The following is an 18,086-nucleotide window of genomic DNA, read 5'->3' as shown; positions in this document are numbered from 1 at the left end:
TTACTTTCTCATGTACCTTCCCTAGGCAATGAAACGTTCACAAAAGAATGAAATAATAGGTTATCTTTACAGTTTTGAAATTGAAAAAAAGAAAGTATTATATACCTATAATTTCAGTTATGTAAAATATAAACATGGATAATTGAAAAGTAATATGCAAAAATGGTTATGTGAGAGTAGTATGAACATAGGTAAATGGTGTTGCCTATTTAAAATGTTATTATATAGTGCATTCAATTAAAAGGAAAGTTAATATAATGGTCTGACTAGGTAAGAAAAATAAAACTAAAAATGTTTTTCCCCAAATCTTAAAAACCTATGGGAAATGAAAATATATGTTTACAAAATGCAGTTAAAGATCTGATGTGAAAGGACTTGTTAAGATAAGCAGCACAAATGAGATGAAATTAGCTTTCTGTAGCACTCTTGCTAGGAAAATTAACTTATACAAAAGGCAGAATAAATATTTTAGAAGACTGTATTTACAGATTGAAAATTCAGAGAGGGAAATTAAAAAAAATGAAAAAGAAATCCCAGTAAACAGAAATCTATGCAAGATATGCCCTCAAGTTTTCTGTTCTCTGGTTATCTAATCAAACACTAATCCAGGTGCTGCTGTGAAGGGAGCTTTCAGATGAAACTAAGGTCACTAAATCAACTGACATTAAAATACAAAGGTTAGTTTATCAAGGTGGATCCAATGTAATCACTTGAGCCCTTAAAAGCTAAAGAGGAGGCCACAAGAGAGAGAGAGGTGGAGGTTTCAGAAAGGGAAGCAGAAGAGATATCTGAAGCATGAAAAAGACTTAATTCTTCATTGTTTGCTTTGAAGATGGAGGAGGGGTGGGCATGACCAGGGAATGTGGGCAGCTTCCAGAAGCTGAATGCAGCTACTGGCCCACAAGGTAAAGAAAAGCCTTAGTCCTATACCTACATGGAACTGAATTCTGTCAACAACCTGAGTGAATCTAGAAGTGGATGTATCCCTAGAGCCTCCAAAAAGGCATGCAACCCTGTCAGTATCTTGATGTCAGCTTCATAAGACCTGAAGAAGATGGCACAGATGAACCCACTGGATTTCTGAACTAAAGAACTGAGATAATAAGTTTGTGTTGTCTTAAGCCACTAAGTTTGTGCCAGTTTGTTACAGTAGCAAAACTAATCACTTATAAAAGAAAATGTGAAATAAGATGGTAGGGAGATGGTGAAACACATGCTTCAGTCTTTAATCAATAAGTTGAAATATACTGTAGTGATCAAGGCTGTAGATTCTGGAGCCAGATGGCCTGGGATCAAATTCTAATTCCATCACTATTTGTGTGGCCTTGGGCAAGTCTCTGTCACTCAGTTTCTTCGTCTGTATAATGGGGAGAATAATAGTTCTTACTGTAGGTTATTAAATTATTATATGCAGGGTTCTTAGGATAGTGTCTAGCATGTGGAAACTTCTGCATAAATGTTAGAGTTGTTTAATTTGAAAGGATTAAAGTTTAACCCAGGTGTTGGCAAGTCCATGGCCTGTTTTTTATGGGCTGAGAACTAAGAGTGTTTTTATTTTTTAGAAAATGTTTCAGACCCATAGGTTAAGTTTACCTATTGAAAGATATTTCAGATTGGATAAATAAAAATAAAAATTTAACTGTTTACAAAAAAACACATCTAAAACAAAATGACACAGGAATGTTAAAAATAAAGGATGAGAAAAGAATTACCAGAGATATGTAAAAAAAGTAATTGAAGCAGTGATGTTAGATATAAAGATAATTAATAGTAACATTATCAAAATGGATAAAGAAGAATTTAAAATATAAATTTTTTAAAACATAATTTTGGTTGTTCAATAAAACTACCTAGTAGATGATCAGAATTTATTTATTTTTCTATGGTTGAACATTTAGTTTGTTTCTAATTTTTTGCTATTTTAGATAAGGCTACAATGAACATCTTTGTACATAAAACTTTTACCATTCAGTGGATTCTTCCACTAGGATACATTTCCAGAAGTGTATTATTAGGTACGAAAGCATAACCGTTCTAAGATTTCTGATACTATTTCCAAATTGTCAAAACTGAAACAGGAGGGAAGGGGACAGGGCACAACCTTAAAAAGAATGACATAGCCATAGGATGTAACAAAAACTGACTAGAACTAACTAGGTCCAAGATGGCAGAATATTTGACTTCCAGTGGACCTTGAGCCTCATTATATGCTCACTGTAATACATTAGCATAAGCTAAGTGAAACACCCATCAGCACCATGACAGTTCGGAGGCTGACCATCAAAGATTAAAAAGTGGGAGGCAGCCCAATTCCTGGAAATCTCAACCCCTTCCTTCAAATAGTTGGAATAATCCTCCCACTCATTATCTTATGAAATTACCCACTTGATAAAAACTAACTTCCCCATATTTCAGGGTCTCTTCCATTCTGAGATGGCCCATACTCTGTAGAGTATGTTTCTCTCTAAATAAATCCACTTCTTACCTATCACTTTGTTTCTCACTGAATTCTTTCTGAGATGAGACATCAAGAACCTGAGCTTCATTAAGTCCTGAGACCAGGTGTGTAATCTCAATTAAAAGATATTGGGTTCAAGTCCCAGTCTGAGTTGAATGGTTTCAAAACAATTGTACTAATTAGTACAAACTGCATAAATTAATCTTTTTTAATACATCTTTATTGGACTATAATTGCTTCACAATGCTAGTTAGTTTCTGTTGTACAACAAAGTGAATCAGCCATATGCACACATATATCCCCATATCCCCTCCCTCATGAGCCTCTCTCCCATCCTCCCTATCCCACCCTTCTAGGTCATTGCAAAGCACTGAGCTGATCTCCCTGTGCTATGCTGCTGCTTCCCGCTAGCTATTTTACATTTGGTAGTGTATATATGTCACTGCTACTCTCACTTTGCCCCAGCTTCCCCCTCAACCCCGTGTCCTCAAGTCCATTCTCTCTTAAACTTTGAATTTTTTCTGAAATGATTCTCTTACTGGCAAGAATTGTTAGGAGAGTAATACATATTTTCAATTCCTCTTAATGTTTTAGAGAAGTGTTTCTCAAATTTCAATATGCATACAAATTACCTCCCCCATCATGTTACAACATATTGACAGAACCTGAAGTAGTACATCTGGGGTGAAGCCTAAGACTCTATTTTCTAACAAGCTCTCAAATTGTTCTGATGCTGCTGGTTTGATTCCCTGTGAGTAGGAAGGCTAGAGGCTTAAGCTACCATAGAGAAGGAAGTAGCAAAGTCTTTCCTGAGTTTTAAAAATGAAGCAAGTTTGAAAAATCTCACTTTGAAAGAATGTTCCAAGCAAAGTAATCTCCCAAAATTATCTCAGTCAGATAAAAGATCAGGAAAATAATGTGATAATCAAGAAAAACTTGTTAGTAATATCCCCACACCATGAATGTACATATAAACATCTATTTACATATATAAGACATATTTTACATATTTATCATTTTAGTCTTACAATAATCCTATTATTACTAATCCTTTCTAAGTTTCAAAAGGCATCAGTAACATGACATTTCCTGAGTCATTAAGTATTTTTATAAAACAGGCTTTCCAATGCTAGCAGAGTACTCTAGTTCATAAATATGTGAAGATTTATTTATTTAGTAGTTGCATTATTTATACATTGAATTTGTTTCCAGTTTTGCCTATATAATTCTCCAGTGGCTATTCTTGTGTATACATTTTATGTGTATATTTTATTTTATCTTATTTTTATCTTGGACTAAGTTTCTAACTTTCCTAGAGAAAGTTTTCATAGTAGCATTCATTTCTGGATCAAAATATAAACATTCCTTTTTAAGGCTCTGATAAGTGCTATGAACTCACCTCACTGACATTGGATATAGGCTTATGTCTAAAAGGGTACCAATTTGAACATGAGTAATGACCTCATGATTTGAATTTTACTTATTATTATAATGAACCAAACCAGTTAATATCAAATAAGTCAAGAAATGTATCTGAAGGGGCATCGACCTCTTTTAGCCAAATGGCTTATTTGTTAGTTTTTTGTATTTGCTAAAATACCAGAGGTGTTGATGATCTAGGTACAGGAGGTATTTATTATGGTACAAACTCCTTCTTCAGGGAAAAGATCTTCAACTAAGATGGAAATCAAAAGATCCCTATGCTTTAGATTTACAGCTGCATGTCTTTGGAATGTTTTAGTAAATCCTTCTACAGTGGTTTCAGAATATTTTCCTTTCCTTTTGGGTGCATAGTTTCATTTTAGCTTATGGGAAAAGGCCTAAAAAAACGGTTCCAATCAGGTTCTGAATATAAGCTTCCAATTTGGCCAACTTCTGATCATAGAGATACTTAAAAAAAAAAAACCACCTTTTAAATACCTTGTCAAGTTTCAGACAGGGGAAACAGTAGGTATTCTTGGCAGTATTGAACAACCCCATGCACACAAGAGGGGTCCCCAACTGGGTGCAAAAGCTACTATTCTCCCAGGATCTACTATTCTCCCAGGATTCAGAGACACTGTGAAAGATAACCAAAAGAAAGAAAGACTTAAGACACTTGCCCTGAGAACTGGAAGCAGTCAGTAGGACCCCAGCTATAAATGGAGGGCAGCCCACATTTTTGTCCAGCCATAGTTTGAGGGACCCCAAAACTGACAGCTGCCAAGCCAAGTTCTTAGACAAACAAGAAGGCAAGAAAAGATTGATAACCAATATTTTCTTTCTGCCAATATGAATTCAGAAAGAAAGAGACAATGTGAAATTTTACCTTCCTCTCTTGACCAGACACCACAGATAGAGATCTGGGAGTGCTGACTTTGGTAGGAATTCTTACCCTTTGCTGGCTTCTGCCGGTTTTGCCAGGATGCCATCTGTAGGCTCCAGAGTCAGTGAATTGTCCCAGCGGGTCTCATTCTGGTCACCAGAACCTGTAGAGGAGGAAAAATAATTTTCCTTTTACCCTCTAAAGTGTGTGCCTGGCTGAGACCTCTTTTTCTTTAGGGCATCTTTTAAATGGATAAGCTTATCTCAGATGGTTAAAAGTTCTCCAGTGTGGTCACTGTAATTGAATTTTATCTTTGGTAAGTTTAACCTCTGTAGAACCCAAACTAAAATGGAGTCACTTATGTTGGGGACAAAATGGAGCTGACCAACACAGGAGCATTTAAGAAAGTTAGGTAACAAAACTTTACCTAACAGAAGTCGCAGGAATTTGCAGTTCTTAGAAATCAGCAGAGGATGCCAGCCAGTCCCCAAATGCCAAGTCTGTTTATGCCCACTCTGGACGTTTTTGTCCCGTGACTAGGCTATCCTTCCCCAAATAGGAAAGAAGACCACCAGGCCTCCCATCCGCTGAAAAAAACAACTCTCGAAGTTACCCCATAAAAAGCCACAAGTCTGTGAGCAACTGGGAACACGTTGCCTTCATAGCCCTAAGTTTCCCTGCTTGCAGGTCAAAACGTTTGCGATAGGGCTTCCCTGGTGGCGCAGTGGTTGAGAGTCAGCCTGCCGATGTAGGGAACACCGGTTCGTGCCTCGGTCCAGGAAGATCCCACATGCCGCGGAGCGGCTGGGCCCGTGAGCCATGGCCGCTGAGCCTGCGCGTCCGGAGCCAGTGCTCCGCAACGGGAGAGGCCCGCGTACCGAAAAAAAAAAAAAAAAAAACCCACAAAAACGTTTGCGATAAACTCATTTTTTTTGCTTGTTTTACTCATAGTGCAGAGTTTGGCTTTTGACGCCTACTTGTTCAGCCTTAAAACAAAACTTTGTTCACCTGGGCCTCACACTGAAAACAGTCCGGTTTCTCAGTCGGACCGGGTCCGACCCCGGACCCGGTCCGACTCCGGCTGGTTTCCTGACTGAGCCCGGAAGAAGGAAGGCTTCAAAAACTTCTGAAAGCTCAGAACGAAAAGGCGCGAAGAATCCAGGATCCCACAGGGATTTACCCGCCACCCCATAGGCTTCAGGCCCAAAGGTACCTACACCTGCTCGGTCATTGTTTCTGGGGGACTGCCTGGGGTTTACTAGGTTCCCTCTGATACCAGAACTGTTTAAGATATACTGACGCATATTACAAATTTTAAGAGTTTGAACAAAAATCAATTCCTTTAGAGCAGCGCTGAACTACAAGTGGTCAGGCAGACCCGCAACTGTGATTTTATTTCGTCCTTCACTTACTATTGGTTAGGTTGTGTATTTTCACCCTTACTGCCCAGCCCCTTATACCACTAATTACATCTTCATCTATTTTGTTTGGGGATATTTTCCTCTCACGTTATTTGGTTTTTGTTATTGATTTGTGAGAATTTACTTTATAGTAATAATACGAGGTCTCTCTCCTAAAAGTTGCAAGTGGTTTTTCACTGATGATTGTCTTTTTTTTTTTTTTTTCCCTCTGTTTCTGAGAATGTTTGACCTAAAATATTTCACATTTCCTAGATTCTAAAAATCCACCTCTCACATTATAGCTTCTTCCTTTGCTTTTATGATTAGGTACACCTTCCTTTCCTTCCAAGCAAACAAAAGTAAAATCTATTCTTTCAGTGATGAAATAGTTTTACTTTTTAGCATTTCACATTTTATACAGAGGGTGATACTTTTACCTTTCAGAACCAGTTATCTCGGCACTTTTTTATTTGGAAATTCATCCTATCCTTATTGATTTAAAAATTCTCCATCTATCCTATTGGAAATAAAACGTTGAATTTTGAAATATTTTCTCTAATTCAACAAAATATGTGTAAAACACTTTGTTTTTAAAGGGCAGACATTGAGATTTTTTAATCCCTACAAAATATTATGCATGATCTCCGACTTTTTAGTTAAAAACAGTTTCTCCATCATTTTTGAAAGTTCAACAGGATCTTGAATACTGAATCATTTTGCAACTGGTTATAAAAATCTAACTTTTTGAGTTATATTTCATATCCTAACTCCTGTCCTTACTTGAATTTTTGTGGTCTTAAAACAAATGTACATTCTTCTCAGTTTCCAGATATATATTTTTATGAAGGGCAAATTATATAAAGTTCATGTGCAAGGTCAATAAGTTTTTTTTTGTTTCCCATAATAAAATTCACTCTTAAAATATCTACTTAATTTTTACAGCAAAAGATATTTCAATTAAAATATAATAAAGTAATATGTAGCAAATATTGTAATACAGAGGACAATAGTATTTTTAGTTACAGAAAATTTGATTCATGTTTAAAAATCAGGTCTCACAGATTAAACTAGATATATATTTAAAATACAAACAAACAAGTTTTCCTCTTTTACTGTTCCCTCATCATCCCAAAGTAATATATCTGAATTTGATACATTGATTGGTTCATTGAAATTGAGCTCTTCAGTAGATGATGTTTAAATAACAATCGCCTTATGAATATTTAAATTCAAGAAATGTCAAATTAAAGGTTTGCTCATCTTATTTACTTTTAAGAGTTCTTCAGAAATATCAGATAAAATAAGATCATACTTGGTGGCAGTTTAAAACTCTTAAAAGTCTGATCTTTGCATAGTAATACTCCAAAATATTCAAGGGGAATATATTCAACTATAATGTCACCTTTGGGTTTATTAAAAGAAAGCTGCTTCGATCTCAGCAAAACCTGTTATATTTAACTTTAACAACATTTTCCAATTAACTCTTGATTTAATATACTGGACTTAATTCTAAGCTAATGCAATGGAATGAAAAATCAATTCAGTTTTATTGTATGATTAAAATAAGTATCAATATAATGGTAATTTTTGTTACATTCCGTTTCTGACTGATTACATTTAATTTTTGAAGAGCCACCAAAGCACTTTTGTTATATATTTTTCACTTCTTTTCAGACAAATATTTAATACTTTGAATTTTGAAACACTACATTAAATCTGTAATCTAAATGATACCCACATACAATTTAGCTTAATGGGTAAATTTTATTTCATAAATATATTTTCCTTAAAAAGGAATCCAACTGAGTCCTTGGAAAAGCAATGTCTTCTTTTGCCTTTAAATATGATTTAGTTCATCAACATGTTATATATACATATATATCTGAAGTTATTTGTTTACAAAGTTTATCTATTAACTATAAGAACATCAATGTTCACTGAATAGTGTATACTGAACCATTTCTACTTTCTGAGCATAGATTAAGGGGGATGGGTGCATATAAGAGAACAAAGTAACTGCCATGAAGGAGCTTATTGCAAGATCATATCTGTAGCTTATTCTTCATATAGATATAGATAGATATAGATATAGATATAAATCTGTTTGAAAATACCCAGAAGCAGCCTGACCAAACTCAGAGAAAAATGTAGGGTCATAATGTTTTCCAGAGGCAATTTGGTTTTCTTTATGACGTAGCGGGGGTAGAGTTAACTTCTTCAGGGGCATGTTAGCTATCCACTTCATCTGTCTAAATTCACATCTACATCTTTTCTACATACTACTCCCCTTTCCCTCTCACACACAGCCCAGAGTTATTGATGCCTTCAGCTTTTGACTCTGTTCATCTGTTTGACTCTAGTTTCTAACCTTATTTCTCATCTCCCTGACACTCACAGATAATTTGACTTATTTTGCCACAGGTCTTCGATCCCAGACTTCATAAAGGATATGCACGTCATCTGTCTTGCTTGGTTTCTTTCTACCTCTCACCTTTACAAATCACAACCCATCCCTCAACTTGCCCCAGGACTCGGATTCCCACCGTATCTAGTGGGATTCCCACCATATCTATTCCAACCATATCTAATTAGCTCCCACAGATTTTTTGACAATAAAAGAGATAGCCATAATAAATCAGTCTTGGCTGAATTAGAATATTTTTCCTCTCTTTACATGATTTTCTAAGCAGTCATCAAATTCCTAAAGTTTGAATTTCTTAATTCTCTTCTAAAGGACTCATTTTTGTTCTACCTTCTTTTTCTTTTAAATGAAAAGTAAAAGCATAGTAGAAAACATCTATGTTTCATTTTCCTAGAAATTAACAAATGTTAGAATATTGTTACTGTCAATTTTTATAAAATAATAAACCATCTTATGTGAAGTTGAAATCCATTATATAACTTACCCCAGGCCCATTCCATTCTCTCTTGGATATATTATCTATACTCAGTGTCCCCATTCTTGTCTTTTGTTCGTCCTTAACATTACTCCTGTTCGGTTTTTGTCCCATCACTTCACATAACTGTTCTTTTCAAAGTCACAATAACTTCTAAATTGCTAAGCCAGTGGGCAAATCTCAGTCTCTTTTTAAGTAATCTAGCAGCATCATTTGATACATTTGATCACACCTGTCTCCTTGAATACATTAATTTCTTAGCTTTCAGCATATCACACACTATTAGTTTTCCTCCTGTAAACTCAATCTTGCTTCCTTGTTCATTTTCTTCTCCTGTATCTCTTAAAATTGGAGTGACCTTGTCATCTTTTCTAATTATACTCACACATTTGGTTTTTTCATTTAATCCAATGGTTTTAAATAAAATTATAGACTCATAATCTCTTATTTTTTAATTTTATTTTTGCGGTATGCGGGCCTCTCACTGTTGTGGCCTCTCCCGTTGCAGAGCACAGGCTCCGGACGTGCAGGCTCAGCGGCCATGGCTCACAGGCCCAGCCGCTCCATAGCATGTGGGATCTTCCTGGACCGGGGCACGAACCCGTGTCCCCTGCATCGGCAGGCAGACTCTTAACCACTGCGCCACCAGGGAAGCCCTCCTATTTTTTAAATTCCTCCTTCTTTCCCCCAAACTTGACTTCTACACGTGGATATCTTATTGCCATCTCAAACTTGTATGCTAAGTGGAACTAGTAATCTTCTCCCTAAACCTGCTGTACCCACAACCTTTCCCATATCAGTTAATGACAACTTCCTTTTAGTTGCAAGTTAGAAGTTAGATCTTGAATCTAACTTTTACTTTTATTTCTCTCACATCCCATATTAAACCCACTTGGAGAACTTGTGGCTCACCTTCAGTACCCTTCTGACCACATCTCTGTACCTCCGTCTCTATTACCCTGGTCTAAGGTATCACTTTCTCACTTTTATAGCAATATCCTTCTAACATGTCTCCCTACTAACACCCCATTGTCCATGTCATCTAGTCACAGCAGCTACAGTGATTCCTTTAAAATAAAAGTTAGATGACATTACTTCTTTGCTCAAAACTCTTCCTTTACTCTAAAAGTCAAAGTCATTACAATAGCTTACAAAGCCCTACAAAATTTTGTTCCTTCTCCCATCTCTGCACTTGACAACTTCCCAGCTTGCATGCTTTTCTCTATTCACAGACATATTCCCACTTTTTGCACTGGCTGTTCATCGTGCCTGAAATTCTCTGGTGCCAGATGTCTGCATTGCTATCTCCCTGTGGCAGATTGTTATGGTTGCCAAACATTCTTTGCTTTAAAAAGAAGGTTTTTGCTACCCCATTGGGATGTATGACTGATCTACCTAATGAAATGAACAGTGATATATGCCTCTCCAAAGTAGAAGCTTTAAGAGCTATTGTATGATCTTTTCTCTCTGCTATGAGATCTGCATGATCCAGATAAGGGCTTCTCCTTTAGCATAGACCCTGGTATGAAACAACGGAGAGGAGAAACGCAGCTGATTTATGAGATACTTGTAACACAAGAGAGAAATATATATTTGTTGTTGGAAGTTGCTGAAAATTGGGATTTTTGTTATTGTATCATACATAATGAAAGTGAATATAGAAATTAGTACCAAAAATCGGGGTGCTGATTAAACAAATACAATCACCCTTCACATTAACTTTCCCTTTTGATGGTACCCAGGGAACTGTTATTGGAGTCTCAACAGATGATTACAATGTTGTGCAGGGATGAATATGAGAGAGAATATTGCTAAAATGCCTTGGTTGATATTGGCTGCTTTGACCAGCCACTATAAGAAAGACATTAAATTAGAAAATATATAATTGTCTACCTTGTAAGCAAAAACGAATGGGAATATAGAAAGCTCAGAAATTCCCAAAGCTCCCAGGTGTAGAAGCTGTCACTACTTCTCATTTCCAACAGATAAAAAATAAAACTGAGATAGTCTTTGAAAACAAAGGCTAGTTTAAGCTCAATCTCTTCTGAAAGTACTAACTTAGAATCATGGCCATAAAACCCTTTGTTAAAGTCTCCAAATTGATTAAGGTAGTGCCTGATGAAAACTTTGTTAGACAAAATGGCTCAAGGAAAAAAGAATAAAGGCATGGGTTTCCCAATAAGGATTGGTAAGTTCCAGTTACCTGCAAATAAGTCTTGAAAAATGAATAATTTGTGGGTAAGCTGCTAACATATGAATTGGGAAACAGAAGAAAAGCAAACTATGCTTTTGAAAGAGTTGTACTGCCAAAGGAGTCATTAATCTGGATTTAAAATACACTGTGACTCCTTGAGACTTAACTTTGGGTCCCCACTTTCTACAGACAGAAAGGAAGATGAGAAAGCTGTGTAGCCCTCAGGGAGAATATTTTCTTCAATGTTCTCTTCAGATGAGAATTTAGGAGACACAGAAAAGGAAAATCTCCTGGAGGGAGCGACAGATACCAAAAGAACATCGGACTAGGATTTACTTCAAAGTAATGCAAGCTGGGCCTAATTAAGGAACATTCTCTTCCTCCAGGGTGGGAGCCCTTTGTAATTTCTCCCTGGGGATATTTGAGTGTTGCTACATATTAGTGATGATGTCTGTTTTCTATTCTCACCCTGTTTCAATGGGAATGTTTCTTGTGGTCAGTCTCTCTGTGTTCCACCACTCTGTGTGATGTGTGTTGGACAGATAACTTGACTTTTCAGTTCTTGGATCTTTGGATCAGGAAAAGCTAATTATGGGCCTGATCTAAAGACTACCATATTATGGACTTTGAGCATGGTGGCACAATTAGGTTTTTTGTGTGTGTGTGTGAGTGAGGCAAGTGTATTTTATGTGGGAAGGAGAGGGAAACAAGATGGTATTATTGCTTCCAGTTACTCCTGACACTCCTGTGAGATGAGTACTCCTACTCCATTGCTATCGGGTTTGACCAAGTGACATGCTTGGGGCAATAGAAAGTGAATGGAAGTGGCATGTTAGTCCAAGAAGAATGACATTTAAGGGCATTTTGTGGTTCCTCCATTTTCTCTCCTTCTCTGACATGGGAATGGCATGCTCCAGATAGAGGCTGCTTCTCTAATCTGTTTCCTGAATTTACAACAACTTGAATCAGTGCCACAGCTGATCCATGAAGGTCATTCCATGTACCTGGGGAATACACACCAGTTTTTCTAAACCATGGTGACTTGGGGGTGGTTAACACAGCATAACTCAATGAAAGCCAAATGATAAACTAATATTCCTTGAAGTCTTTGCTCAGATGTCACCTTAATGATGTCTATTGTGACTATATTTAGAAACATTTCAAACCCCATTTCATCACTTTGAATTTCTCTTATCTTGCTCTATATTTTCTATACCATCTATCCTCTAAAACACTAATGGATTGTTTTTCTATGGTCTTCTTCCCCTGACTATAGACTCTATGAGGTCAGCAATTTTTGTCTGTTCACTGATGTTCCTGGCACAGAGTAGCCCCCTAAATTTATTTGTTGAGTAAGTCAATGAATGAGTTGTTTTGTATCCAATATGATTTACATAAATTATATTATATTCTATGTGATTGTTAATTTTATATGTCACCTTGACTTGACTTGCCCAGTTGTTGGCCAAACGCTAGTCTAGATGTTGCTGTGAATATATTTTGTAGATGTGATTAAAACTTAAGATCCATAGACTTTAAGTAAAAAAGATTACCCTCAATAATGTGGGTGGGCATCCTCCATTCAGTTGAAGACCGTAAGAATAAACAGGTTTTCTAGAGTGGAAGAAATTCTTCAAGACAGTAGCATAGAAATTCTGCCTGAGTTTCCAGCCTTCCAGCTAACTCTTCAAATTTCAGACTCAAGAATGCAGTATCACTTGCTTGACTTTCCAGCCAGCAAGTCTGTCCTACTGACTGACAAGATTCGGGACTTGTCAGCTTCCATAATTGCATGAATCACATAATTGAAATAAGATAAATCCATATATATATATATATATATATATATATATATATATATATACACACACACACACATACACACATATGTATATATATATATATTCTTTCTTGTAGAACTCTGACTATACATAACTTTATATATTTAACCATATGTAACTTCTAGATATAACTTTTTAAATTGTATTTGTTGCCCAATATTCTATTTATTTGCTATGGTAGGAATAAAAGTACAAATTATTTATCCATTCTCCTACTGATAGACATATGCGTTGTTTCCAGTTTGACTGGGTTGATGCTGCAATTATTAATTTTATACATGTTTTCTGGTATACATGTAGAATAATTCTGTTAGGATATTTATCTAGAATTGGAGTTGCTCACACAATTTAATGTTTAATCTTTATTAACAAAAATGAGAGCTATAACATTTCACTTACAATTTATAATTTCATTTTTTAAACATCTTTACTGGAGTATAATTGCTTTACAATGGTGTGTTAGTTTCTGCTTTATAACAAAGTGAATCAGTTATACATATACATATATCCCCATATCTCTTCCCTCTTGTGTCTTCCTCCCTCCCACCCTCCCTATCCCACCCCTCTAGGTGGTCACAAAGCACGGAACTGATCTCCATGTGCTATGTGGCTTCTTCCCACTAGATATCTATTTTACATTTGGTAGTGTATATATGTCCATGCCACTCTCTCACTTTGTCCCAGCTTACCCTTCCCCCTCCCCATATCCTCAAGTCCATTCTCTAGTAGGTCTGCGTCTTTATTGCCGTCTAATTTCACAAAAGTTTTTGGAAAATATTTTATCAATGAACATTTTATACATAATAAAAGTAATAGATATTAAATGTGAAAAATATTAAAATGCAGAAAACATTTTTTAAAGAATTCCTAAGTTCTCATCACCTAATTGAACCATAATAAACATTTTGCTGAATTTCTTCCCATTATGTTTTAGTGTAGACTGTTTTATTTTTAGTTATATAGTATATATATTTTTAAGCCTATTTTCAATTAAAAGAAATATTTCCATTGTAACGAACTTTACTAAATCTAATTTTTTGTCTAATTTTTTTATGAATCAGACGAACTAAAATTTAATTATTTCTCTATATATGTTTAACTTCTTTCCTTTTTTCTTTGAGTAGATAATTTTTATATTAGGTTTTATTATGGATTAATTATATTCCCCCCTAAGAACGCTATCTTGCAGTCCTACTTTCCAGGACCTCAGAATGGGATGTTATTTGGAAATAGGATTGTTGCAAAATAATTAGCCGAGATGAGATCATACTGGAGTAGAGTGAACCCTAATCCAATGTGTTGATGTCCTTATAAGAAGATGGCCATGTGAGGACACAGACAGACACACAGGCACGGAGAATACTATGTGATGACAAAGGCAGAGATCAGTGTTCTGAAACTGCATACCGAGATATACCAAAGATTGCTGGCAAAGTGGCAGAAGCTAAGAAGAGACAATGTAAGACTTTCCCTTATAGATTTCAGAGGTCCTGTGAGAAAATAGCTCAGGCTTCATTTTCCCCTACATTTTCTCCCCTTCCTCCTTCTACTCAACTGAAGGAAACTGTTTTGATTCTTCACACAGATGTGATCTGGCACCTCCCTCATTCTTTCCCACATTCACAATTTAATTGGTTATATGTCTTTTTCCTTACCATATAATCTCCTGATATTTTCAGGAGTTTTTTGTTTGTTTCTATGTTGTTTTCCTGGGGGTTGTTTTGTATCACAGTGCCTTTATTTTTTCTGGTTTGAAAGACTTAGGAAGGCAGAGACATTTTCACTTACGCTTTTGTTCTTAAAGTGCCTGATGGAGTACTAAGCACACAGTAAGAACTTACCATATGTTTATTGAATTAAATAGGTTAAATATTCTTAAATGAGTAAAAGCAGTATTTATGCCAACAACTATTTGTTATTAATAAGGAAAGAAATCTAACATCCCTTGTGTGGCTCTTGTATGCAGTTTCATGAAGGTAGAGCCTTCATCAGGTTCACTGCCAAACCCCTAATACCTAGAATAGTGTCTGCCACCCAATAGATACTCTAAGAAATTGGGTTAAATGAAAGAAGTATCCAAGTACTGTAAATATAAACTCTCTTTACTTTACCTTATAAACCATGTTATAATAATTTTTTTCTTGGCAAATATATAATGCATTTATTGACTTTATTTCTATAATTTAATGAAAGTTACTTAACTAAAATTGCCTATTTAAGTAAAAACATTGACAGGACAAAATTTATTTTATTTGGGGAAGCAGAACAAATCATACAATCCTTGTCATAACCAAACCTCATTAATACAGGTTCCATCACCATGGTGTCTGTAATAATGTTAGTAGTTGCAACTTAGTTTGCTGTTGCTTATGTAAATCTTTTCATTATTTTGTAGATTTGTATGTTAATACTCCACTATTTTTTAGAGAATCTCTATTTATAGAGAATCTTTAAAACAAAAAGAAGTTGTTGAACATCCCTTAATAATCATGATAATGAGAATAACAATTCATCTACCATAATGTGAACGACCAATAGTTTATTGCTTGATAATTGTATCTATGCTGAAGATTTGATATTTGTAAACATTTAAATAGTTAATGTTTAATTTATAATTACTGAATAATACATAGGTAGCATTGCTTGTAACTTTAATGGAGGTAGTAATGTTACTTTTTTTTTTTTTTTTTTTTTTTGCGGCACGCGGGCCTCTCACTGTTGTTGCCTCTCCCGGTGCGGAGCACAGGCTCCGGACGTGCAGGCTCAGCGGCCATGGCTCACGGGCCCAGCCGCTCTGCGGCATGTGGGATCTTCCTGGACCGGGGCACGGACCCGTGTCCCCTGCATTGGCAGACGGACTCTCAACCAATGCGCCACCAGGGAAGCCCGTAATGTTACATTTTTAAAAGCAGTATTATAATTCAGATTTTATTAATTTAGGTTAATCAGCATCAGTCAAAATGAGTGAGATAATGTAATTATAATTGCATTTCTTAGAGTAAAATCTTAGAATGAGGCAGATGTTGGATGCTCCCCTTATGAATTTTTCTTCCTTGCTGTCTCCCTTTATATATGCACACATGCATATTACACAAAGCATGAACACATATATGTGCACACACATATATACATACGTATGTGCATGTGTATGTATAAATTTATTTGGGAGGTTATAATCTAACAGAAAGAATAAAAGAATAATTCACAAAATATTTTTCACATAAGCTTTATATGTTTAATAAATATATATCTGTGAACTATATACAGAATATATTAAAATGCATTAGCTTAAGTACAAATTCTACTGCTGGTGCTATTGAATACTACTGCAAATACGACTAGGAGTAGCTAATATTTACTGGGAATTTTTCTATGTACCTAGCACTGTGCTAAATACATTACATCTATTATCACATGTTGTAACCCTCACAACAATATGATGAGTAAGGTATCATTGTATTCTCCCTTGCACAGATGAAAAAATCAAGATACTGAGGGTTCAAGTGACCAAGTTCATGCAACTACTAAGTGGCTATGTTCAAATTTGAACTCATGCTGTCAGATGTTGTTATGATTTGTGCTTGTCTTTCCTTCTGGTGTTATAGGGTATCAGACTATTGTCTTAGAAGCTCATTTGACCGCCAGAGTTATTAGCATCTCTAATGCCTTCCATGAGAGAGTGAAACAAATGCCCTTAAAAATCCAAGAAGAGCCTAGCATGTGCTAGCCATTCAATTATTATTTAGTAAACAAAGAAGTAAATGAATGGGGTTCTGAACCAGTTGCATTAGTCTGAGAACAGCAGAATTTAATAATTTTAAAAGTCAAATTTGATTAGAAAACTGTACCGTAAAAAGTGTCTTAAGAAATAATTTAATTCAAAATATTTAGTACATATGTCCTTCAACTTACTGTTGTCAGTTAATATATTCCACTGCTAAGTATTTTAGAAGTCTGTGGGTTTTGTTTCCAAGAGCTTCCTTGTAGAAATCGAGCTATGTTAGAAATAAACCTTTGAAAAGAGCAACATGGTGCAGGAAAAATGTTCATTTTATGGAGAAAAATCTGACAAGTTAGAGGTCTTTCTCTAGACAGTGGGCTTCATTAAATCAAGTGTAAGCACACAGTCTAATGCTTGACAATTTGCATCTTTCATATTTAATTTGAATTTTTCTGCACCATCTATTCCTACTGGTGTATAGTTATCCAATTTTCTATTAACTGAAAAGTGTGAGCTTTTAGTCTCAAGTTCCAAAGATCAGGCATTATGTTCTTTTCTAACAGAAATCTTGAGGTATCAATATTTTTCAGGCTGATTAAGCCCCTTGTCATACAACTAAGTAGTAAAGCATAGCCTGGTCCTATGACTTGAGTTACTTATAGCATGTTTGCAGTGGAGTACCTCTGAGGGGGGAAAAGTGTGTAGTTTTACAGGAAGCAGCCTTAATTTGTATTCCTCCAGACTACATTTAATGTTAAAAGTTTATAAAAATTTAAAGTTTTACAAGACTTGCTTCCTCCAGGCTTAAAAGCCTAGCTGACATTTATGAACAAATAAATTTATCATAGAACGAATATATATTTTAAGCACTTAGTGTATTCTCCAACCTAATATCTGCTGAGCAGGAATGACAAGAATGTTTTTAGTTTTTTAAAAAATCTATAGTTTAGTACAGTAAAAAAGTGAACAAACTGGTATGTAAGGATTACTTAAAAATTTACATTCATTTCATCAATAAGTGCAGCTTTTGCTTAGATACTTAATGAAAGAATAGGAGCATATTGTAGCTTTCTAGAATTAATAAAACTGTTTAAGTGTAAAAGTAGGGCCAAAACTACGCCATGAAAATATTTTTTCTAAATTTGATAACTTGCTGGGCAATCATTTATATACCAAATAACCAAGCCAACAACTATTTGCCTCTGTGTTCTGTGAAGAAAAGACCAACTAAGGTCTTCCAAAAAGGAAATTATAAAGCCCAAATATTTGG

This window comes from Hyperoodon ampullatus, assembly GCF_949752795.1.
Source record: "Hyperoodon ampullatus genome assembly, chromosome: 1".
Classification (NCBI taxonomy): domain Eukaryota; kingdom Metazoa; phylum Chordata; class Mammalia; order Artiodactyla; family Ziphiidae; genus Hyperoodon; species Hyperoodon ampullatus.
Note: the sequence above shows the minus strand (reverse complement) of the source record.